The 25,003-nt window shown below is 42.9% G+C and overlaps 1 protein-coding gene and 2 long non-coding RNA genes across 5 annotated transcripts in view; 2 read left to right on the forward strand and 1 right to left on the reverse strand.

Annotated features, from left to right (window-relative positions):
• LOC143808051 (uncharacterized) overlaps positions 1 to 8,457 on the forward strand; it is a 28,049-nt gene extending 19,592 nt beyond the window's left edge. The window contains exon 5 of the long non-coding RNA XR_013221866.1: positions 7,188 to 8,457. This is a non-coding gene — a long non-coding RNA (uncharacterized LOC143808051). The remainder of the gene's footprint in view (positions 1 to 7,187) is intronic.
• IL1RAP (interleukin 1 receptor accessory protein) overlaps positions 1 to 25,003 on the forward strand; it is a 379,294-nt gene that overhangs the window by 72,256 nt on the left and 282,035 nt on the right. The gene's annotated exons all lie outside the window — the stretch shown is intronic.
• LOC143808052 (uncharacterized) overlaps positions 9,966 to 25,003 on the reverse strand; it is an 87,363-nt gene continuing 72,325 nt past the window's right edge. The window contains exon 3 of the long non-coding RNA XR_013221867.1: positions 9,966 to 10,345. This is a non-coding gene — a long non-coding RNA (uncharacterized LOC143808052). The remainder of the gene's footprint in view (positions 10,346 to 25,003) is intronic.

A 25,003-nucleotide genomic window follows, 5' to 3' on the forward strand; every position in this document is an offset into this window, starting at 1 on the left:
GTGAAAAAGACTTGGGTATAGTAATAGATCACAAACTGAACATGAGTCAACAGTGTGATGCAGCAGCAAACAGGGCAAATACAGTTCTGGGATGTATTAACAGAAGCATACAGTCTAGATCATGCAAAGTCATTATTGCCCTCTACTCCTCTTTGGTCAGACCTCACCTGGAATACTGTGTCCAGTTTTGGGCATCACATTTTAAAAAAGACATCAACAAACTGGATCAAGTTCAGAGAAGACCGACCAGAATGGTGACTGGTCTGCAAACCATGTCCTATGAGTAACGTTTACAGGATTTGGGAATGTTTAGCTTGCAAAAAAGAAGACTGAGACGAGACTTAGTAGCCGTCTACAAATATCTCAAGGGCTGTCACATTGTAGAAGGATCATCTTTGTTTTCATTTGCACAAGGAAAGAATAGAAGCAGTGGGATGAAACTGAATGGGAGGAGACACAGATTAGATATTAGAAAAAACTTTTTGACAGTTAGTGTGATCAGTGAGTTCAACAGGCTACCACGAGAGGTGGCGAGTTCTCCTTCAAAGGAAGTCTTCAAACTGAGGCTGGACAGACACCTGTCTGATATGATTTAGTGAATCCTGCTGTGAGCAGGGGGTTGGACCAGATGACCCAGGGGGTCCCTTCCAACTTACATTCTATGATTCTATGTATGGCTTTTTTTTATTTTTAAAAGTTGGTGAGTCGGGGAGTGTTTTTTAAAATAAAATATTTTTTGTGTTTTTTTTTTCTTTTTTCTTACTGGGTTAGTAGTGGGGGTATCTGATAGACACCTCTCCATTACTAACACGAGGGATTGATGTCATCTGTGTTTTGGGACAATTCACAGCTGACATCAACCCTGTAACGCTATTGCCGGCTTCCCTGCATGGTTCCCCTTCTCTCTCCATGTAGGGAAACCGGCATAATCAACGCCCCTGCCACGCACAGTTAAATGCCCTCATCCAATGGCTGAAAAAGCATTTAGTATTAGTGTGGCTCCTTGCCAATAGCTGAGAGGCATCTTGTTTAACCCCTTCCCGACCTTTGACGCCACGTAGGCGTCATGAAAGTCGGTGCCAATCCGACCCATGACACCTATGTGGCGTCATGGAATGATCGCGTCCCTGCAGATCGGGTGAAAGGGTTAACTCCTATTTTACCCGATCTGCAGGGAGAGGGGGAGTTGTACTTCAGCCCGGGGGGGTGGCTTTGCCCCCACATGGCTACGATCGCTCTGATTGGCTGTTGAAAGTGCAACAGCCAATCAGAGCAATTTGCAATATTTCACCTATGAAAATGGTGAAATATTGCAATCCAGCCATGGCCGATGCTGCAATAGCATCTGCCATGGCTGGAAATCATGTTCTGCCCCCCCCCACCGCCCCCGATCTCCTCCCCAGTCCTCCGTTCTGTCCGGTACCCCCCTCCATCCCCCTGTCCGCTCCCCCGTGCTCCTGTCCGCTCCCCCGGTCCTCCGATCCCCCCCTGTGCTCCGATCCACCCCCCCACCACCCCCTCATACTTACCGAGCCTCCCGAAGTCGGTCCGTCTTCTCCCTGGGCGCCGCCATCTTCCAAAATGGCGGGCGCATGCGCAGTGCGCCCGCCGAATCTGCCGGCCGGCAAAGTACATTTTGATCGCTGTGGTAGGTTCTATCACAGCGATCAAAATAAAAAAATAATAAATAAACCCCCCCCTTTATCACCCCCATAGCTAGAGACAATAATAAAATAAAGAAAATATATATATATATTTTTTCCACTAGGATTAGGGTTAGAACTAGGGTTAGAACTAGAACTAGGGGTAGGGTTAGGGGTAGGGTTAGGGTTATGGCATGTCCACACAGTGCGGATTTGGCCGCGGATCCGCAGCGCATTGGCCGCGGATCCGCTGCGGATTTGGCCGCGGATCCGCAGCGCATTGGCCGCGGATCCGCAGCGGATTGGCCGCGGATCCGCAGCGGATTGGCCGCTGCGAATTCGTAGCAGTTTTCCATCAGGTTTACAGTACCATGTACACCTATGGAAAACCAAATCCGCTGTGCCCATGTTGCGGAAAATTCCGTGCAGAAACGCTGCGTTGTATTTTCCGCAGCATGTCAATTCTTTGTGCGGATTCCGCAGCGTTTTACACCTGTTCCTCAATAGGTATCCGCAGGTGAAATCCGCACAAAAAACACTGGAAATCCGCTGTAAATCCGCAGGTAAAACGCAGTGCCTTTTACCTGCAGATTTTTCAAAAATCGTGCGGAAAAATCTCACACGAATCCGCAACGTGGGCACATAGCCTTAGGGTTAGGGTTGGAATTAGAGTTAGGGTTGGAATTAGGGCTAGGGTTGGAAATAGGGTTAAGATTAGGCTTGTGGTTAGGGTTACGGATAGGGTTAGGGGTGTGTTGGGGTTACAGTTGTGGTTAGGGTTGGGATTAGGGTTAGGGTTGGGATTAGGGTTAGGATTAGGGTTAGGGTTGGAATTAGGGTTACGGGTGTGTTGGGGTTAGGGTTGTGGTTAGGGGTGTGTTGGGGTTAGGGTTGTGATTAGGGTTATGGCTACAGTTGGGATTAGGATTAGGGGTGTGTTGGGGTTAGTGTTGAAGTTAGAATTGAGGGGTTTCCACTGTTTAGGCACATCAGGGGTCTCCAAACGCAACATGGCGCCACCATTGATTCCAGCCAATCTTGCGTTCAAAAAGTCAAATGGTGCTCCCTCCCTTCTAAGCCCCGACGTGCGCCCAAACAGTGGTTTACCCCCACATTTGAGGTACCAGCGTACTCAGGACAAACTGGGCAACAACTGTTGGGGTCCAATTTCTCCTGTTACCCTTGCAAAAATAAAAAATTACTTGCTAAAACATAATTTTTGAGGAAAGAACAATTATTTTTTATTTTCACGGCTCTGCGTTATAAACTTCTGTGAAGCACCTGGGGGTTATGTGCTCACTATGCATCTAGATAAGTTCCTTGGGGGGTCTAGTTTCCAAAATGGGGTCACTTGTAGGGGAGCTCCATTGTTTAGGCACACAGGAGCTCTCCAAACGCGACATGGTGTCCGCTAACGATTGGAGCTAATTTTCCATTCAAAAAGTCAAATGGCATGCCTCCCCTTCTGAGCCTTGCCGTGCACCCAAACAGTGGTTTACCCCCACATATGAGGTATCGGCGTACTCAGGAGAAATTGCCCAACAAATTTTAGGATCCATTTTATCCTGTTGCCCATGTGAAAATGAAAGAATTGAGGCTAAAAGTAATTTTGTGTGAAAAAAAAGTACTTTTTCATTTTTGCGGATCAATTTGTGAAGCACCTGAGGGTTTAAAGTGCTCATTATGCCTCTAGATAAGTTCCTTGGGGGGTCTAGTTTCCAAAATGGGGTCACTTGTGGAGGCGCTCCAATGTTTAGGCACACAGGGGCTTTCCAAACGCGACATGGTGTCCGCTAACGATGGAGATAATTTTTCATTCAAAAAGTGAAATGGCGCTCCTTCCCTTCCGAGCCTTACCATGTGCCCAAACAGTGGTTTACCCCCACATGTGAGGTATCGGTGTACTCAGGAGAAATTGCCCAACAAAATTTAGGATCCATTTTATCCTGTTGCCCATGTGAAAATGAAAAAATTGAGGCTAAAATAATTTTTTTGTGAAAAAAAAAAAAGTACTTTTTCATTTTTACGGATCAATTTGTGAAGCACCTGGGGGTTTAAAGTGCTCACTATGCTTCTAGATAAGTTCCTTGGGGGGTCTAGTTTCCAAAATGGGGTCACTTGTCGGGGAGCTCCAATGTTTAGGCACACGGGGGCTGTCCAAACGCGACATGGTGTCCGCTAAAGATTGGAGCCAATTTTTCATTGAAAAAGTCAAATGGCGCTCCTTCCCTTCCGAGCCCTGCCGTGCGCCCAAACAGTGGTTTACCCCCACATATGAGGTATCAGCGTACTCAGGACAAATTGGACAACAACGTCCGTGGTCCAGTTTCTCCTTTTACCCTTGGGAAAATAAAAAATTGTTGCTAAAAGATCATTTTTGTGACTAAAAAGTTAAATGTTAATTTTTTCCTTCCATGTTGCTTCTGCTGCTGTGAAACACCTGAAGGGTTAATAAACTTCTTGAATGTGGTTTTGAGCACCTTGAGGGGTGCAGTTTTTAGAATGGTGTCACTTTTGGGTATTTTCAGCCATATAGAACCCTCAAACTGACTTCAAATGTGAGGTGGTCCCTAAAAAAAATGGTTTTGTAAATTTTGTTGTAAAAATGAGAAATCACTGGTCAAATTTTAACCCTTATAACTTCCTAGCAAAAAAAAAAATTGTTTCCAAAATTGTGCTGATGTAAAGTAGACATGTGGGAAATGTTATTTATTAACTATTTTGTGTCACATAACTCTCTGGTTTAACAGAATAAAAATTAAAAATGTGAAAATTGCGAAATTTTCAAAATTTTTGCCAAATTTCCATTTTTTTCACAAATAAACTCAGAAATTATCGACCTAAATTTACCACTAACATGAAGCCCAATATGTCACGAAAAAACAATCTCAGAATCGCTAGGATCCGTTGAAGCGTTTCTGAGTTATTACCTCATAAAGGGACACTGGTCAGAATTGCAAAAAACGGCAAGGTCATTAAGGCCAAAATAGGCTGGGTCATGAAGGGGTTAAAAGGCGATTTCCCCAATAAGAAGGTGTCAAGCAACACAGTGAATCATTAGTGAGTGAGGTGGTCTCCTAATGAGCTGAGGTCCCCTGGTCCTGGTGTGACCAGTGTCCTGAACCCATAGTTACTGGTCCTTGTGTGGATAGTCCTGAACCTGAAGTCCTGAAGGTCCTATTGCGGACAGTGCCTGAACCTCCTCTCCTGTTCCATGTGCGATCAGATCCTGAATCAGTATCCGAGACATGTCTGAACATGTGCCTATCTGAATACACTATGTATCCAGACTGCTACATTCAGTCTTTAAATCAGCCCTATCTAAGACTCTGTGTCAGTAACAATTATGTAGAGGATCCTGAACGTAATAGTCTGAACGGAGCCCAAGTCCGTATCCATGTCAGTAAACGTTCTACAGAGGATCCAGGACTTAGTAGTCTGAACGGAGCCCTAATCCTATCCGTGTCTGCTACCTGACGCCTGAGTACCAGGCGTGATACCTGGCGGCTACCTGCAGCCAAGCCTGACTCCATCATCAGGAGCTTGAGTGAACACCTGGTAGCCACTTGGCTATACCCCTCCTAGGTAAGCCCGACCCCTAGCACAGTGGGTCCGTGAACCATATGCTCCACCTGTGTGCATAAAACACCCCAACCACCACATGAAAGGCACTAAAGGGTGCACATTTTTAATATGAAGGGGGTTTGTGGCATTATATGTCTGCAGCATATCTATTTATTCTATCTTTCTATTCCATCTATCTATTTCTCATCTATCTATCTAATGGCTTTATAATTTTCTAGTTTGAGATACACAACCTGAGATGATCACCTTTTTGCAATGATGTGGGTTGGCAGGCATCATTAAACCCTGGAGAACATGGAATGCATATTACTGTATGTTGGAGGATTCATAATGATCTTGGCACGTTTTATAGTTTTATATTTTTCTCCATAGAGAATCCTTATTATTTAGCATACAGTGATATTGTGGAGACATTGTCCCCTACTTTCAATGGGTGGTGTTGGAGCAAAGTTTCTCAGCCACATTTGATGCCGTGTCCGGCGTGAAGGGACTGGGGGGGGGGCATCACCTGACTGCTGCAGTATTCACATTTTGTCTGAACGGGATTAGAAGAACATACATGGACAACCCCTGTCTGTGCCCCCATATTTAGACATGTGGCTATCATAGAGAGTGGTTCTTTCACAAGCTGCCCCAATGCGTGCATACTCAAGCTTTCCTTGTATAACATGGATGGTCATTCATTTGGGGTTGTGGAGAGCAAGACTTGGAGTGATTATTTTCCTTTTGAAAGAGGTTGTATCTAATGACATCTATATTGTCTAATTGGAAGCACTCATGGCGGTCCTGAATGACAACAGTCTCAACATCAGGTTAACTTTTAAGGCTGGCCGGAATTTGGATTTCTTAGATTTACAGGTAAACGCGTCGGTCAATGGCAATTTATCCACTGAAGTATTTAGAAAGGTAACTGCAACAAACACCTTGTTGCATGCCACATCTTCCCACCCGCCGTCGGTAATCAGAGGGATACCAATGGGACAATTTTTAAGGGTCAAACGCATATGCTCTGATGAGCATTCTTTTGAAAGGCAAGCAAGAGAACTAAATACGCGATTTAAAAATAGGGGGTATAGTCATGCTAGCATCAAGAAGGGATACCATAACGCTAAATATAAATCAAGAAATGAACTGCTTTATAAAAATAATTACAACAATGTAAATAGTCATGAAGAATCTGCTGGCCCACGTCTTATTGCAACTTACAATAGTAAATGGCCGGAGTTTTGCCAAATAATCCGTAGACATTGGCAAATTTTACTAACAGATCCGATTCTAAAAAAAATGTCTGCCCTCCTCTCCTCTCATTACGGCTAGGAGATCAAAAACTTTGAAAGATATGTTGGTCCATAGCCACTATGAACCTACAAGAAAAGAAACTTGGCTGGATACCATAGGTTTCTATCCATGTGGGCACTGTAAAGCGTGTGACAATATGGTCAAAAGCAAAACCTTTTCGGATGCCAGAGGCAACAGGACATATACAATTAGACATCTTATCTCCTGTGCCACTAAAGGCGTGATTTATTGTGCCCAGTGCCCCTGTGGCAAAATCTATATTGGATTGACCACCAGAGAACTGCGCATCCGTACTAGGGAACATGTCAGGGACATTGAGAAGAGTAAGAATGTGGAGGATCCATCCATATTAAAAACCATACCCAGACATTTTTTCACATATCACCATAGTGACTCTAGTCTCTTAAAAGTTAAAGGTATTGACGTAGTTCAAATGGGGTCTAGAGGAGGTAACATGGCCAAAAATTTGGCAAAACTTGAAAGCAAGTGGATCTATAGACTTGGTAGCATAGCCCCCATAGGCCTCAATGAAAATTTTGGTTTTTCAGCATTTTTAGAATAATCCGAAGTAGGGGCGTCTTAGTGTTTTTAGGGGTTTTGGGATGTTTTCTTTGGATTTTAACTGATTTTAATAGTCTGTATTTTATCTTCATATTATAGATTCGTATTGTTATGATGTACATGTGGATTTTGTATGATTATCCTTCCTCTACTTGGGATTCATACAGGACAGATATGGCATCGTCAAGAGAATAATAATTGAAGACACAGAAAGAATAAAGATTGTAATTTTGATGGCACATTTTATTATGTATTATTTTGTATTTATTTTATATTAGTCATTATTAGCTTTGTATGTACTTATATTTTATTATAGATTGGTAATTTAATAAATATCACATTAGCACTTTAATTGTCACTTTGGTCACTTTATGATAATGCATTATAATAATTGATTGGTAGTATATTCATTGTAGTAGTTATTAAAATTATATCTAATGATTTATAAAGAATTTATATTTAAAATAGTATGATTCACATTTGTAAGTTTTATACCGGATCATAAGATCTGGTATGGAATTTTCCATCACTTTGACACTTTATACTTCACTAGTTTAATTAATGTCAATTTTTAATGTTTATATTATGTATTTTTAGGGGTTTTTTAATTAAATATTGATAGTTTTGCATAGAGTATATTGTAGATGTAGTATTATAATGTGTTTAATTACATTGAGATAATATTTAATTGGAGTAATTGTTATAGGGCAATATATATAATTATTGTAGATGTGTCATTTATCCTCCACCGCCAAATGTATGTTTGCCTGATTCCAGAATGCGCGCTGCTGTTTCTGTCTGATCGCGCACCAACTCCACTGTTTCCGGCATACAGGACTCGGCTGACACGCATAGCGCTCATCAGTGAGCGCATGCCTGTTTGCGGTCCACGGTCCGGAACCTGTGAAGTCATTTCCGGTGCGCGGTGGACGGCATCGGCGCTCACTTTATGTCCGGAACCATGCAGCTGATCAGCGTTTCTATTATATGCAATTTTTGATTGGTGGAGGTATCATTTAAATGTCCGGCGTCCCTTTACCCCGACACGCCCCCTGAGGAAGTGTGACGAAACGCGCGTCGGGGTTTAGGAGCGGTGACACGGACATCATACTTTATGTGAGTACCACCCTTGTTTGCCTTTATAATTTCATTCGCAGTGTGTGTCGGCAATGTGCTAATGAGGTAGTGAGTGTTTTATGCACATGCTGGATGGCAGTGAAATAATTTTTAAAGCTCCCCTCTTTTCAGATACACCTTGTGATTAATAGGCAAATGCGCCATGGGCATATTAATGATAGTTTTGCCATCTAGTGAGGGACAAATTGTTCTGGTAGAGGCAGAGGGTGTATATATTTAAAATAAATTTGGTTGCTCGCATATAGTTTTTTAAGTTGATGTTATGTGCATGTATCCGCTCCATGTACATTGGAGGCTTGTTACTGATTAAAAAGTTATTATTATATGTCATAATTATTAATAAACATCACAGTATTTAAATTATTGGAAGTTGTGGTTTGAGTCTTGTTGCGGTGTTTACATGGCAAATTCAGACTTATTTTGGATTTAAGGTTTAGTTGAAACACAATTAAATAATAGGGCCTTTTTCGGATGATTTAAGTATTCACATTTTGTCTGAACGGGATTAGAAGAACATACATGGACAACCCCTGTCTGTGCCCCCATATTTAGACATGTGGCTATCATAGAGAGTGGTTCTTTCACAAGCTGCCCCAATGCGTGCATACTCAAGCTTTCCTTGTATAACATGGATGGTCATTCATTTGGGGTTGTGGAGAGCAAGACTTGGAGTGATTATTTTCCTTTTGAAAGAGGTTGTATCTAATGACATCTACACTCACCGGCCACTTTATTAGGTACACCTGTCCAACTTCTTGTTAACACTTAATTTCTAATCAGCCAATCACATGGCGGCAACTCAGTGCATTTAGGCATGTAGACATGGTCAAGACAATCTCCTGCAGTTCAAACCGAGCATCAGTATGGGGAAGAAAGGTGATTTGAGTGCCTTTGAACGTGGCATGGTTGTTGGTGCCAGAAGGGCTGGTCTGAGTATTTCAGAAACTGCTGATCTACTGGGATTTTCACGCACAACCATCTCTAGGGTTTACTGAGAATGGTCCGAAAAAGAAAAAAAATCCAGTGAGCGGCAGTTCTGTGGGCGGAAATGCCTTGTTGATGCCAGAGGTCAGAGGAGAATGGGCAGACTGGTTCGAGCTGATAGAAAGGCAACAGTGACTCAAATCGCCACCCGTTACAACCAAGGTAGGCCTAAGAGCATCTCTGAACGCACAGTGCGTCGAACTTTGAGGCAGATGGGCTACAGCAGCAGAAGACCACACCGGGTACCACTCCTTTCAGCTAAGAACAGGAAACTGAGGCTACAATTTGTACAAGCTCATCGAAATTGGACAGTAGAAGATTGGAAAAACGTTGCTTGGTCTGATGAGTCTCGATTTCTGCTGCGACATTCGGATGGTAGGGTCAGAATTTGGCGTAAACAACATGAAAGCATGGATCCATCCTGCCTTGTATGGAGCATCTTTAGGATGTGCAGCCGACAAATCTGCGGCAACTGTGTGATGCCATCATGTCAATATGGACCAAAATCTCTGAGGAATGCTTCCAGCACCTTGTTGAATCTATGCCACGAAGAATTGAGGCAGTTCTGAAGGCAAAAGGGGGTCCAACCCGTTACTAGCATGGTGTACCTAATAAAGTGGCCGGTGAGTGTATATTGTCTATCAGTGCAAATTCCCAAACCTTTGTTCATAATTTAAATAAAAATACAAACTCTTTTTGTTATAGCCCTGTTCAGAATTCTTGATACATTTCCATTAGGCAAATGGTTGCAAAGAAGCCCACAGATTTGATTTAATGACTGTAAAATTAAAATTCCTCTATGCAAGCAAGTATAGTCATATTCGGAGGTCTATATGAAAGAATGGTTTATGGTCTTCACATTTTCTTTCAAGCACAGTGTATGAAAGATTGCTTCTTATTCAAGCATATTTCGATGTGCTGTTTCTTCCATGATTTCAGTGGAGTCTCTGTACAATAATGTCTTGTTGCTACAAACCCTTCTTTCATTCTTTCTTTATTTCTGTCTTTTAATTGCTCATTTCAATCATGTTCATGGAATGCACTGTTGAGGTTAAAGTTTGGTCAAGAAGAACCGTCCATAATTCTGTGATTTCCGCTGCGACAAAGATTTCTTTGGTGTCTTCCTTTTTATTTGACTGTAAAAGATCGAAACATCAGAAGCCATGTTATAGGCTTGATTAGCATATTCACTGTAATTTATGGCTTTCTAATATACTGATAAACTATATAATTACACTAATGCCTGCATTTACATAGAGGACTGTGACTAGACCAGGGCTGTTTTGGAGGTTGCTGACCCCATTTTTAAATTTTAATAATTTTTTTTCACATGTTCAGTCTTTGCATTTAACTGTAGGAGCCTTGAAGCACACAAGGATGGACATAAAGAATACTAAATTCTATTAAGTTAATTTCAGTGGATAGGGTGAAAAGTTAGGCTCAAAGACTTTTACACATTAATGGTTTAATAAAAGCAAGAACTAACCAATATAAATGTGATGTTACCTGTACACATTTAATACTCCTACCAGAATATATTAATTCATCGGGGAAGGAGAGTGTATCCTTCAAAGCATCATTTAAGCAAGGTCTGCCACCAGTAGTGAGATTGCCACTTTTGTTATTTGCATGGCTTGTTCTTTGTTGGTGGCTAATTCTATAGATGAGTGTGCATGTGTATTTCTGCCTTTTGAATAGTCTTCACCTTAGTGCAGTGTTCTGGTTACATATGTGAGATGCTTTTGAAGCACCCTTATTTCAGTTCTGAAGTAAGAAACAAGGCTTTGGCAATGTCTACAGTACTTGGGGGGGAAAAATACAAATTGTCTCATTGATACATGTGTATTTTCCACAGATTTTCCCTTTTCTATGATGAAAAATGAATTCTTCTGTGAAAATTTGCATGTTATGAAGGATGGAGGGATTTATTGATATTTTACAATCCTCCTGAAAACGTGCAGCTGTAACAGAACACCTAGACCCCTTCAGTGTGCAGTTAGCAGCAGCAGGGGGCGCCAAGCATCAAAAGGCTGTGAGAGACAGATCTCATACCTTGAGCCAGCTAAGATCAGAACAAAAGGCTTGCATGCTATATGGATATCATGTGGATACCATGTGGATACCATGTGGTCTGACTATGATTCCATAAGGAGTTATTGAGATACTATACATCTTAAGTGTACATTGTGTATATTTCCGAGATCCCCTGAACATGGCAAATGCCCGCCTGGGTCTCAACCTGTTTTAGAACCCAGGGGTATGGAGAATCATAGAACAGCCAGCAGAAACCAGATATCTAAGCTGTATTTGGTCTTAGCGCATAGCAGGGGCCCGGCCAGATCCAATGGCACCAAAATCGCCTCCCTAGGACCGTCTAGTAAGGAGTTGTGACTGATCTTAGGTTTTAGAGTTTCTAGCTGCCAGAAGCAAGGGAAGAGGATTTAGGTTCAGCCCAGAGGACAGAAGGAGAGTGACCCAAAAGAGTTAAATGCTTGTGTAAAGAGTGGTCTATTGTTTTTTTTGTCTGGGAAAGTGGAGACAACCTATGATTTGGGAAGTAGTTAAGAAACAGAGGGGATCACAAACATCTAAGAAACAGAGGGGATCACAAACATCCCATGTGGCAGCTCCTGCCCCAGAAGCCAGGCCTTTCATCTACTGCTAACTGACCCACATATTCTGCTTATATTTTTTGTCCTAACACTATCTGTATTTGCATATCTGACCATTGTATATGTGTAACCATTGTGTATATAGTGTATTGTCTAGTGTGCCCTTAAGGCGATTAAATATATAATTTAACCTTGGGCTGCTCTTTTATCTCGATCCACGAATCTACACGTCCGTTTCTCGGCTTAACTTTTCATGCTATCAAGGCTGGTGTCTGGCCCGATATAATCCCATTAATGGACTGGTCTTATATTTAACGAGGAAATGGTTGCAGTCTTATAGGGGCCTCTCAGCCTGTCAGGATGTGAGCAAGTGTGGTCAATGTGTGTGCCACATCCTCTCATGCCCCGTGTCTCCCTGGGCCCATGTGGAAAGGGGTTGACTGAGTAAAACTTGTACAGTTTTTCCACAGTATCCACTAAATTCAGCCCTTTTAACCACCACACTTCTTTGCCCAATGAGGTCTTAAAAGACCGGTACACAGACCTGAACAAAGATGACTCTGGTTAGCTAAATACCGAATCCATGGTTGAATACTAAACGCCCCATACACATTAGACTAATGTCGGCTGAACCCTAGTCTAATGCGTACGAGGGCTTCACGAATGTTTCCTCACAGATAATGTTGTGGTACCGAATGATCCGGCTTGCCCAATTTCAGACTGCCTATCCTTTTGTTCTTTAGGAATTAAGACGTCACCAGATATTTTGTCATTGAGAACACAGGAGCGCTCGGCAAATTAAAGGAAATCTTTCACCCCATTTTTCACCTATAAGCTAAGGCACCGCCATCAGGGGCTTATCTACTGCATTCTGTAGGTAAGCCCCTGATGTAACCTGAAAGATAAGAAACACAAGTTAGATTTTACTCACCCAGGGGCGGTCCCGGTGCTGTCTGGTCCGATGGGCGGCGCGGTCCAGGTCCGGCACCTCCCATCTTCGTACGATGTTGTCCTCTTCTTTGCTTCCTGTCGTGGCTCCTGCACAGGTGTACTTTGTCTGCCGCGATGCCCATCGGACCGGACCACAGCGGGACCGCCCCTGGGTGAGTATAATCTAACTTGTTTTTCTTATCTTTCAGCTTACATCGGGGGCTTATCTACAGCATTATAGAATGCTGTAGAAAAGCCACTGATGGCTCTCGGGTGACAGATTCCCTTTAAGCAGACCTGTGAATGGAAGTTTTAGTGGAGAAAGCTGTTGGCTGAATGGTTGACCAAATCATTGTTGTCTGACAGCTATCTGAAGTGTGTGGGGGACTTAAGACTGCATGCCAACAGGTAGACAGCAGCCGTTAAATGTCCACCAACCAGCGGCTATTCAGTGGTTGTTTAATGGCCTATCTTGACAAGCTGCTGCAAAGTTTGCTAAAGCCATTGTTCTGTGTGCATAGGACACCATGCTCTCGGCAGCACGATTGTCTACCAAGATCAATGAACTTTAAAGGGACTCTGTCACCTGAATTTGGAGGGAACAATTTTCAGTCATATGGGCGGGGTTTTCGGGTGTTTGATTCACCCTTTCCTTACCCGCTGGCTGCATGCTGGCTGCAATATTGGATTGAAGTTCATTCTCTGTCCTCCATAGTACACGCCTGCGTAAGGCAAGATTGCCTTGTGCAGGCATGTACTACGGAGGACAGAGAATGAACTTCAATCCAATATTGCAGCCAGCATGCAGCCAGCGGGTAAGGAAAGGGTGAATCAAACACCCAAAAAACCCCGCCCATATGACTGAAAATTGTTCCCTCCAAATTCAGGTGACAGAGTCCCTTTAACCCCTTAGTGACAGAGCCAATTTGGTACTTAATGACCAGGCCAATTTTTACAATTCTGACCACTGTCACTTTATGAGGTTATAACTCTGGAACGCTTCAACGGATCCTGCTGATTCTGAGAAGGTTTTTTGTGACATATTGTACTTCATGTTAGTGGTAACATTTCTTCGATATTACTTGCGATTATTTATGAAAAAAATGGAAATATGGCAAAAATTTTTACAATTTTGCAATTTTCAAACTTTGTATTTTTATGCCCTTAAATCAGAGAGATATGTCACAAAAAATAGTTAATAAATAACATTTCCCACATGTCTACTTTACATCAGCACAATTTTGGAAACAAAATTTTTTTTTTGTTAGGGAGTTATAAGGGTTAAAAGTTGACCAGCAATTTCTCATTTTTACAACACCATTTTTTTTTAGGGACCGCATCACATTTGAAGTCATTTTGAGGGGTCTATATGGTCTATATGATAGAAAATAACCAAGTGTGACACCATTCTAAAAACTGCACCCCTCAAGGTGCTCAAAACCACATTCAAGAAGATTATTAACCCTTTACGTGCTTCACAGGAACTGAAACAATGTGGAAGGCAAAAATGAACATTTAACTTTTTTTTGCAAACATTTTACTTCAGAACCATTTTTTTTATTTTCACAAGTGTAAAAACAGAAATTTAACCATAAATTTTGTTCTGCAATTTCTCCTGAATACGCTGATACCCCATATGTGGAGGTAAACTACTGTTTAGGCGCACCGCAGAGCTTGGAAGAGAAGGAGCGCCGTTTGACTTTTTCAATGCAGAATTGGCTGGAATTGAGATCGGATGCCATGTCACGTTTAGAGAGCCCCTGATGTGCCTAAACAGTGGAAACCCCCCACAAGTGACACCATTTTGGAAACTAGACCCCTTAAGGAACTTATCTAGATGTGTGGTGAGCACTTTGAACCCCCAAGTGCTTCACAGAAGTTTATAAAGTAGAGCCGTGAAAATAAAATATCGCATTTGTTTACACAAAAATGATCTTTTCGCCCACAAATTCTTATTTTCACAAGGATAACAGGAGAAATTAGACCACAAAAGTTGTTGTGCAATTTTTCCTGAGTATGTTGATACCCCATATGTGGGGGTAAACCACTGTTTGGGCGCACCGCAGAGCTTGGAAGAGAAGGAGTGCCGTTTTACTTTTTCAATGTAGAATTGGCTGGAATTGAGATTGGACGCCATGTCACGTTTGGAGAGCCCCTGATGTGCCTAAACAGTGGAAACCCCCCACAAGTGACCCCATTTTGGAAACTAGACCCCTTAAGGAACTTAACTAGATGTGTGGGGAGCACTTAAAACCCCCAGGTGCTTCTCAGAAGTTTATAACGTAGAGCCGTGAAAATAAAAAAATCGCATTTTTTCTACAAAAATGATCTTTTTGCTACAAAATTTGTATTTTCTCAAGGGTAACAGGAGAAATTGGACCCCAAAATGTATTGTGCAATTTATGCTGAGTAGGCTGATACCCCATATGTTGGGGTAAACCACTGTTTGGGCGCATGGCAGAGCTCGGAAGGGAAGGAGCGCCATTTTGGAATGCAGACTTTGATAGAATGGTCTGCGGGCGTTATGTTGTGTTTGCAGAGCCCCCAATGTACCTAAACAGTAGAAACCCCCCACAAGTGACCCCATTTTGGAAACTAGAGCCCTCAAGGAACTTATCTAGATGTGTGGTGAGAACTTTGAATGCCCAAGTGCTTCACAGACGTTTATAATGCAGAGTCGTGAAAATAAAAAATATATTTTTTTTTCCACAAAAAAGATTTTTTAGCCCCCAAGTTTTTATTTTCACAAGGGTAACAGGAGAAATTGGACCCCAAAAGTTGTTGTCCAATTTATCCCGAGTACGCTGATGCCCCAGATGTGGGGGTAAACCACTGTTTGGGTACACGGCAGAGCTCGGAAGGGAGGGAGCACCATTTGACTTTTTGAGCGCAAAATTGGCTGTGGCGTTTAGAGACCCCCTGATGTACCTAAACAGTGGAAACCCCCCAAATCTAACTCCAACCCTAACCCCAACACACCCCTAAGGCTTCTTTCACACTTCAGTTGTTTGGCGTCAGACAGCTCCGACATAGTGACGGATCGACGGATCCGTCACAATTGTTGAGAAAACTTTTTTTTTTTTTGCGGTCGCTGGTAAACAGTTAATTACCGGCGATCGCAAAACAGGGGTCGGTAAAAACCGACGCCGATCATGTTCTTTGGGGTCTCAGCTACCCCCAGCAGCCGAGACCCAAAAGATCTCCCGGGTGCCGGCCGGCGGGCGCACTGCGCATGCGCCCGCCATTTTTTTGCCGGAAGAAGATGGCGGCGCCCATCGGGAGCCACAAGGAGCATCGGGGGAGACAGGTGAGTATCGAGGGGCCATCGGGGGTGATCGGGGACCCCATTTCTCTGTCCTCTGATGTGCGATCACATCGGAGGACAGAGAAATTAAATGGGAAATCGCGTTTTTTTTTTGCGACCGCCGGTAAACAGTTAATTACCGGCGATCGCAACTTGGGGGTCGGTAAAAACCCCCCGAATCATGTTCTCTGGGGTCTCGGCTACCCCCGGTAACCGAGACCCCAGAGAAAATCCGACTCTGGGGGGCGCTATTCACTTTTTCCACAGCGCCGTTAGTTAACGGCGCTGTGGTTTAAGTACCCTTAGCGGCCGCCGTTAAAAGGCGTATCGGCGGTCGTTAAGGGGTTAAGCACATCAGATGATTGTTGTTGTTTAGGCCATGTGCACACGTTAAGTATTTTTCGCGTTTTTTTCGCGTTTTTTCGCTATAAAAACGTGATAAAAACGCGAAAAAAACGCTTACATATGCCTCCTATTATTTTAAGTGTATTCCGCATTTTTTGTGCAAATGTAGCCTTTTTTTCCGCGAAAAAATCGCATCGCGGAAAAAAAAGCAACATGTTCATTAAAATGCGGAATTGCAGGGGATTCCGCACACCTAGGGGTCCATTGATCTGCTTACTTCCCGCACGGGGCTGTGCCCACGATGCGGGAAGTAAGCAGATTATGTGCGGTTGGTACCCAGGGTGGAGGAGAGGAGACTCTCCTCCACGGACTGGGCACCATATAAGTGGTCAAAAAATAAGAATTAAAATAAAAAATAGTCATATACTCACCCTCGATGTCTTCCCGCCTCCACTGCACGCTGTCGCTTCGGTTCCTGTAGCTGGTGTGCGGTGAAAGACCTGCCGATGACGTCACTGTCCTGTGATTGGTCGTGAGCGGTCATGTGACCGCTCACGTGACCGTGACGTCACGGAAGGTCCTGTGCGCACAGACCAGCTATAGAAAGAGGAACGGACGCCGCTGAGGAGATGTCTGGGTGAGTATAAGCATTTTTTTATTTTTTTAATTATTTTTAAACATTCTATCTTTTACTATAGATGCTGCATAAGCTGCATCTATAGTAAAAAGTTGGTCACACTTGTCAAACGCTGTTTGACAAGTGTGACCAACCTGTCAGTCAGTTTTCCAAGCGATGCTACAGATCGCTTGGAAAACTTTGGCATTCTGCAAGCTAATTACGCTTGCAGAATGCTAAAAAAACGCGAAAAAAACGGAAAAAAAACGCAAAAAAAAAAATGCGGATTTCTTGCAGAAAATTTCCGGTTTTCTTCAGGAAATTTCTGCAAGAAATCCGCAACGTGTGCACATACCCTTAGGCCATGTGCACACGTTCAGGATTGTTAGCGTTTTTTTCGCGTTTTTTCGCTATAAAAACGTGATAAAAACGCGAAAAAAAACGCTTACATAAGCCTCCTATTATTTACAGGGTATTCCGCATTTTTGGTGCAAATGTTGCGATTTTTTCCGCGAAAAAATCGCATAGCGGAAAAAAAAGCAACATGTTCATTAAAAATGCGGAATTGCAGGGATTCCGCACACCTAGGGGTCCATTGATCTGCTTACTTCCCGCACGGGGCTGTGCACACCATGCGGGAAGTAAGCAGATTATATGCGGTTGGTACCCAGGGTGGAGGAGAGGAGACTCTCCTCCACGCACTGGGCACCATATAAGTGGTCAAAAAATAAGAAATAAAATAATAAACAGTCCTATACTCACCCTCGATGTCTTGCCGCCTCCTCGCACGCTGCCGTTCGGTTTCTGTACCTGGTGTGCGCTGAAGGACCTCGCCGAATGACGTCACTGTCCTGTGATTGGTCGTGAGCGGTCATGTGACCGCTCACGTGACCGTGACGTCACGGGAGGTCCTGTGCGCACAGACCAGCTATACGGAACGGACGCCGGTGAGATGTCTGGGTGAGTATAAGCATTTTTTTATTTTTTTTATTATTTTTAAACATTCTATCTTTTACTATAGATGCTGCATAGGCAGCATCTATAGTAAAAAGTTGGTCACACTTGTCAAACGCTATGTTTGACAAGTGTGACCAACCTGTCAGTCAGTTTTCCAAGCGATGCTACAGATCGCAGGGAAAACTTTAGCATTCTGCAAGCTAATTACGCTTGCAGAATGCTAAAAAAACGCGAAAAAAACGGAAAAAAAACGCAAAAAAAAAAATGCGGATTTCTTGCAGAAAATTTCCGGTTTTCTTCAGGAATTTTCTGCAAGAAATCCGCAACGTGTGCACATACCCTAACACACGCATCTAATCATCTGATCAGGAAACAAGAATCCCCAGGTCCTGCTTATCTGCCAGTGTAATTGTGCTTTTACACAGTATGTAAATTCTTGTAAATGTCATTATGTAGCATTCTTTTTTGGTGTAGAGTTATTTTGTATAAATAAAGGAATTGTGGAAAACATTTTCTAAATTTGTTAGACTAATAAAGAGATTCAGCAGGTCACCTTAATTTTTGTTACAAAGACTTTTTCATCTTACTGATTTCTAAAGAGGTTTGATTACTGAATAGCTATTCTGTTGTGGCATCACAAAGTCTGCAGATCCAAGCTTCTTCAGAGTGTACAACTCAAGGGATGACTACAGCCGTATATGGAAAACTGAATAGCACATACCCAGATCTTAAATTCAGCATTTTAGGAGTCCAACTCTAGTGTGCTCGTTAAGATAAAAAAAGATTATACAGCCATTTTGACATTAATTTTTAAAGCAAATTCACCATCCTTATCACGTTTAACCCTCTTCTGGACCATCACATCTTTTGATGTTTTTATGTTACCGATCCTGCTGTTGCAATTAAGAAGGTGCAGACAGCTTTTTAGGTGGAGACCCTTTAGAAAAGATGAAAGTGGTTTATTACCTTTTCTGTTTTTTCTCTTCGACTAGTTAGCTGTTTAATTCAATTACTGCTATCCAGTTTGCAGATCGGCAAAGCCAATGCTTCTTTTGGACGATTGAATCCAGTGATCACATAATCAACGAGTACAGTTATATGAAAAAGTTTGGGCACCCCTATTAATCTTAAGCTTAATGTTTTATAAAAATTGTTTTTTTTGCAACAGCTATTTCAGTTTCATATATCTAATAACTGTTGGACACAGTAATGTTTCTGCCTTGAAATGAGGTTTATTGTACTAACAAAATATGCAATCTGCATTCAAACTAAATTTGACAGGTGCATAAGTATTGGGCACCTCACCAGAAAAGTGACATTAATATTTAGTAGATCCTCCTTTTGCAAAAATAACAGCCTCTAGTCGCTTCCTGTAGCTTTTAATGAGTTCCTGGATCCTGGATGAAGGTATTTTTGACCATTCCTCTTTACAAAACAATTCCAGTTCAGTTAAGTTTGATGGCCGCCGAGCATGGACAGCCCTCTTCAAATGATCCCACAGATGTTCAATGATATTCAGGTCTGGGGACTGGGATGGCCATTCCAGAACAGTGTAATTGTTCCTCTGCATGAATGCCTGAGCGGTGGAGCGGTGTTTTGGATCATTGTCTTTCTGAAAGATCCATCCCCTGCGTAACTTCAACTTTGTCACTGATTCATGAACATTATTGTCAAGAATCTGCTGATACTGAGAGGAATCCATGCGTCCCTCAACTTTAACAAGATTCCCGGTGCCGGCATTGGCCACACAGACCCAAAGCATGATGGAACCTCCACCAAATTTTACTGTGGGTAGCAAGTGTTTTTCTTGGAATGCTGTGTTTTTTTGCTGCCATGCATAACACCTTTTTGTATGACCAAACAACTCAATCTTGGTTTCATCAGTCCATAGTACCTTCTTCCAAAAAGAAATTGGCTTCTCCAAATGTGCTTTTGCATACCTCAGCCGACTCTGTTTGTGGTGTGCTTGCAGAAACGGCTTCTTTCGCATCACTCTCCCATACAGCTTCTCCTTGTGCAAAGTGCGTTGTATAGTTGGCCGATGCACAGTGACACCATCTGCAGCCAGTTGATGCTGCAGCTCTCTGGAGGTGGTCTGAGGATTGTCCTTGACTGATCTCACCATTCTTCTTCTCTGCCTTTCTGATGTTTTTCTTGGCCTGCCACTTCTGGCTTTAACAAGAACTGTACCTTTGTTCTTCAATTTCCTTACTATGTTCCTCACAGTGGAAATTGACAGGTTAAATCTCTGAGACAGCTTTTTGTATCCTTCCCCTGAACAACTATGTTGAATAATCTTTGTTTTCAGATCATTTGACAGTTGTTTTGAGGAGCCCATGATGCCACTCTTCAGAGGAGATTCAAACAGGAGAACAACTTGCAAGTGGCCACTTTAAGTAGCTTTTCTCATGATTGCATACCTGGCTATGAAGTTCAAAGCTCAATGAGGTTACAAAACCAAAAAAAGTGCTTTAGTAAGTCAGTAAGAAGTAGGTAGGAGTATTTAAATTAGAAATAAACAAAGTCCAGCTCACCATACTGACATTCCCAAGGACTCGGAGCACGGAGCCGCTGTGTCAAGGCGTAGACGAACAGGAAAAGAAAGGAGATCCAGCTCAACGATGCAGTGAAAAATCCATAACTTTATTCACTTCCAATAGTATAGTGTAAGGATAAAACATCAGCGTGCAATAGAATAAAATCCAAGATCAACGCGTTTCCGGTGGCACAGCACCCTTAGTCATGACTAAGGGTGCTGTGCCACCGGAAACGCGTTGATCTTGGATTTTATTCTATTGCACGCTGATGTTTTATCCTTACACTATACTATTGGAAAGGAGTATTTAAAACAAGAAAATGATAAGGGAGCCCATACTTATGCACCTGTCACATTTTGTTTGAACGCAGATTGCACATTTTCTGTTAGTACAATAATCCTCATTTCAAGGCAGAAACATTACTGTGTCCAAGAGTTATTAGATATATGAAACTGAAATAACTGTTGCAAGAAAAACAATTTTTATAAAACATTAAGCTTAAGATTAATAGGGGTGCCCAAACTTTTTCATATAACTGTATCTGCTGTTATTTTGTCTTAAAAGACCAATATTAAGTCTGCCAGTGAGTTGTGCCATGGCAGGGACTGTTTTTTTTTTTTCTTCCTATGAATGCTTCAGTTATAGTGTAAAATAATGCTTCAGTTATAGTGTAAAATTGAGCATTAAACTAATGTCCATTACAGATAGATCTTTTATGACTTTTTGGGGACATATGTTTTATATAGACATAATAAGAAAAACATGTACCGTAATTAAACTGTAAAGACCCCCTAAAAATCTGACAAAATATCGTTATGTACTATAAAACATATTTTTGTCAATATATTACAAAAACCCTAAGCACACTAGGTATCTACATGGCTATAATAACTTGAAGAATCAATTCAACAGGTCATTTAATTTGAAACGGTAAGAGTATTGAAAACTTTACAGAAAAATGAAAAAAAACAAACACTTTTTCCGTGTCATTTCTTCTGACAGCACTATGGATGTAGTCCTTCTTATCCTTGCTGGGCCAGGAAACAACAAGAGATTAAAAGGACCCTCCCATCTCCACCCCTAAGTGTTTTTCCTGTCCCAGTGAAAATGGAAATGACGAAAGAGCTCCGTCCCTCTTGGCTGTACCTGGCAGACCCAGCCTCTCCCTTCTCTCTCAAGCGGTCTGTGGCCGACACCTTCTGATGGAGGGTCCCTCAGCCTACCTGGTGAGCTCTGCTCTCGAGCTTCGAGCCACTTCTTCCTAAGGGGAAGCTCTTGGTTTCGGCGTCTGCCTCCAGCATACTGAATTCCTTGCAGGCGCACGCAAGGAAGCGGGGAAGTGTAGAAGATGTGCTATCTGCAACACTAAGCTGTCGGGAGCCTGACAAAAACACCTATGCGAGCCTTGCACCTCAAAAGTCATCAGGAAAGAACAGTCATCTCTGCTGTCTGATATGAGGTCCATTATCAGAGAGGAGGTCCAGTTCTGTATCTCAGGGTTTATCCAGACGCACGCATCTCAGCTGAGTCCCAGGGGGGTCCCCGTGCCTGGAGGCTAAGGGAGATGGAGCTAAGCTCCGAGGAGGATGTATACTGAAGGTGGATTTGACAGGAAAAAGGGGAAATTGTTGCAGACCCTCCAGAGAAAGGGAAAATATAACTTTTTTTCCTCCGAGGACACGGATGAACTCCTCCAGACATTAAGGAGCACTATACAGCTGGAGGAAACCCAGAAGTCTCTCTCTATATAGGACGAGATGTTCAGTGGTTTAAGATCCCAGAGGAACGGAGTCTTCCCGGTTAACAGCCACAAACACCCGATGATCATGGGTAGTGGGAAGATGCCAAGAAAAGGCTGGTTATTCCCAGAGACTTTAAGCTTTGCTTGCCCTTTGAACCAGTGGACATTAAAGCCTGGCAGGATATTCTAAAAATTGATGTGCCCATAGTCAAGGTGGTGAAGAGGACTTTGATCCCGTTTGAGGACTCATCTAGCCTTAAGGAGCCGATGATAGCTGTCCAACTGTCCCTGGATATCGTGAAGCCCTTCTCTGCCTCAGTAAAGAGATCTCTAGTCTGGTGGACCATTCTGGAAATTCCTCCAGATTGGTGTCCCCTAGATTCTCTTTCCCTGCGCGGTGATCACCACCAAGGCAGGTCAACTAGGCTCGGGTGGTCATATGGAAGGAAGATACTTCCATGGGACTTGGACTCCAGAAATCCGAGCCAGGCCCTTAAATTACAGGAAACTGTGCGTGGTGTGGGAAATCCTGCTCTAGGTCCAGTCAGTAGTCAGGGGCAGGCATGTGAGAATCCGGTCAGACAACCTGATGACCGTGGCTTTTTTACGCCATCAGGGAGGTCAAAGGTCTGCAGCATCTAGCAGGGAAGATCTTTCAGTGGGTGGAGAGGACAATTCTGTCTATTTCAGCAGTTCACCTAGAAGGGTCCAAGAACCTGATGGCAGACTTATTAAGCAGGCAGGGGATATCTCCGACCGAGTGGGAGCTGATTGAAGAGGTGTTCTACATGCGGTGTCTGAATTGGGGAGTCCCACAAATAGACCTTTTCACATCCATAGAGAACTCGAAAGGCCAGATAATTCTTTTTACTAAATCCCCTAGACAATCCAGCAGGCGTCAACGCATTATCCCAATCCTCGGGGGGTGGGGAGAGTGAACTGACCTACGCATTCCCTCCTCTCCCATTGATTCCAAGAATATTAAGGAAAGTGCAGGAAGAAAGGGCAAAGATAATGTTGGTAGTGCCCTTCTGGTCAAGCAGGAGCTGGTTTCCTCTGCTGAGGAAGATGTCAGTGGAAGAGACCATCCTATTCCCACAGAGAGAAGACCTCTGACAGAGCCCAGTGTTTTACCAGAACCCAGACAGTCTGCATCTTTTGACATGGTTCCTGAGAGGCAGGTCCTGAGGTGAAGGGGGTTATCTGATGAGGTGATATCTACCGTTCAAGCAAGTAGAAAGCCTGTAACATCATCCATATATAACAAGATCTGGAAGCGATTCTGAACGGAGTGCAGGGAATCTTCAGTGGATACATCTTGCCCTGATATACCGAGGATCCCAGATTTTCGAGGATTCAACAGAATCTTAAGACAGAGTATCCTAATAAATTTCAGCGTATTTTTTTTTTATTCTCTCCTAGCAGCCCCCCTGGATAGCGAGGTTCTCCAAAGCTGTGCAAAGGCTGAAATCTTTGGCGAGGAGATTTGTCCCACCCTGGGATCTTAACCTGGTACTCAATGCGCTATGTAAGCAACCGTACGAGCCAGTAAGTAGCGTAGACATTAGTAGACTCTCATTTAAAAAGGCCTTCATGGTGGCTATTACATCAGCCAATAGGGTAGGAGAGTTACAGGCTCTATCTATCAGGGACCCTTATCTGCAGATATTGGAGGATCGAGTAGTCTTGAGGCTTGACTCGACCTTTCTCCCCAATGTTGTGTTGACCCTGAATATGAACCAGAAAGTTGTGCTTCCTTCCTTCTACCAGCCTCCTTGGAATCTCAAGGATCAGATCTTTCACTCGTTAAACGTAAGACAGACAGTTCTCTACTACCTGAAAGCTACCAGGCACTGGAGACAGGACCCAAACTTGTTTGTGCAGTACAGGGGAACAAATAGGAAGAAGGCGGCAAAATCCACAATAGCAAGGTGGATCAGATCTACGATCAGGCTGGCCTACGAGGCAGAAAGGAAACCTCATCCTAAGACTTTTAAGGCCCATTCAACTAGAACAATATCCACTTCATGGGCAGAAAGAGGGGGCATTAGTGGATCAGATTTATAGGGTAGCAACATGGTCCAGTCTGAGCACTTTTTCGAGACCTTACAAACTAGACGTAGTCTCAGGACAAGTTGCATTCGGTAGTGTCGTAGCTGTTTTCGTTCTGACCCAATGTCAGCTGACAGATCACCAGTGAGACCAAATTGTGGAATTACGCCCATCATTTTACAAGCGCGCTTGGAGACAAAAAGACACCTCACACATATCCTGTGAGCAAGTCACTTTTATCTGATATATTAAAACCAAGGCAATGTTTTATACCATTTACAACAAATGCATTTGGATGTAACTCATGTAGCCCCCACCATCACCCAGGGTCATACTTTATTTACCATAACCCAGAACATGTTGTGGCTGACTATTGAAAGCATACATGATAAGAAGTATAGTCTCCTTGAAGAGGAGACCATCAGACTACTGCGTCAACAGATTCTAGTAATTCTAACACGTAAAGGCAAGAGACACTTAAAGGCAAACTATTAACCCTTCTATAACAATTTCCCCCTTTTGTAAATGGTATAACCTTTGCTACGGGGTCAGCTGATGTTCACAAAGGAGCTACTGTCTCATGGGTCTAGTACACACAAGGGGGCTTTCTACCTGCTTCGCCCATCCACCCTCAGTGTGGACACTTAACTCCCCCGTCAGCAGTGGCCATACGGGGCCTATGATACACTACAGAAGGTTC

This window comes from Ranitomeya variabilis, chromosome 2, assembly GCF_051348905.1.
Source record: "Ranitomeya variabilis isolate aRanVar5 chromosome 2, aRanVar5.hap1, whole genome shotgun sequence".
Lineage (NCBI taxonomy): Eukaryota > Metazoa > Chordata > Amphibia > Anura > Dendrobatidae > Ranitomeya > Ranitomeya variabilis.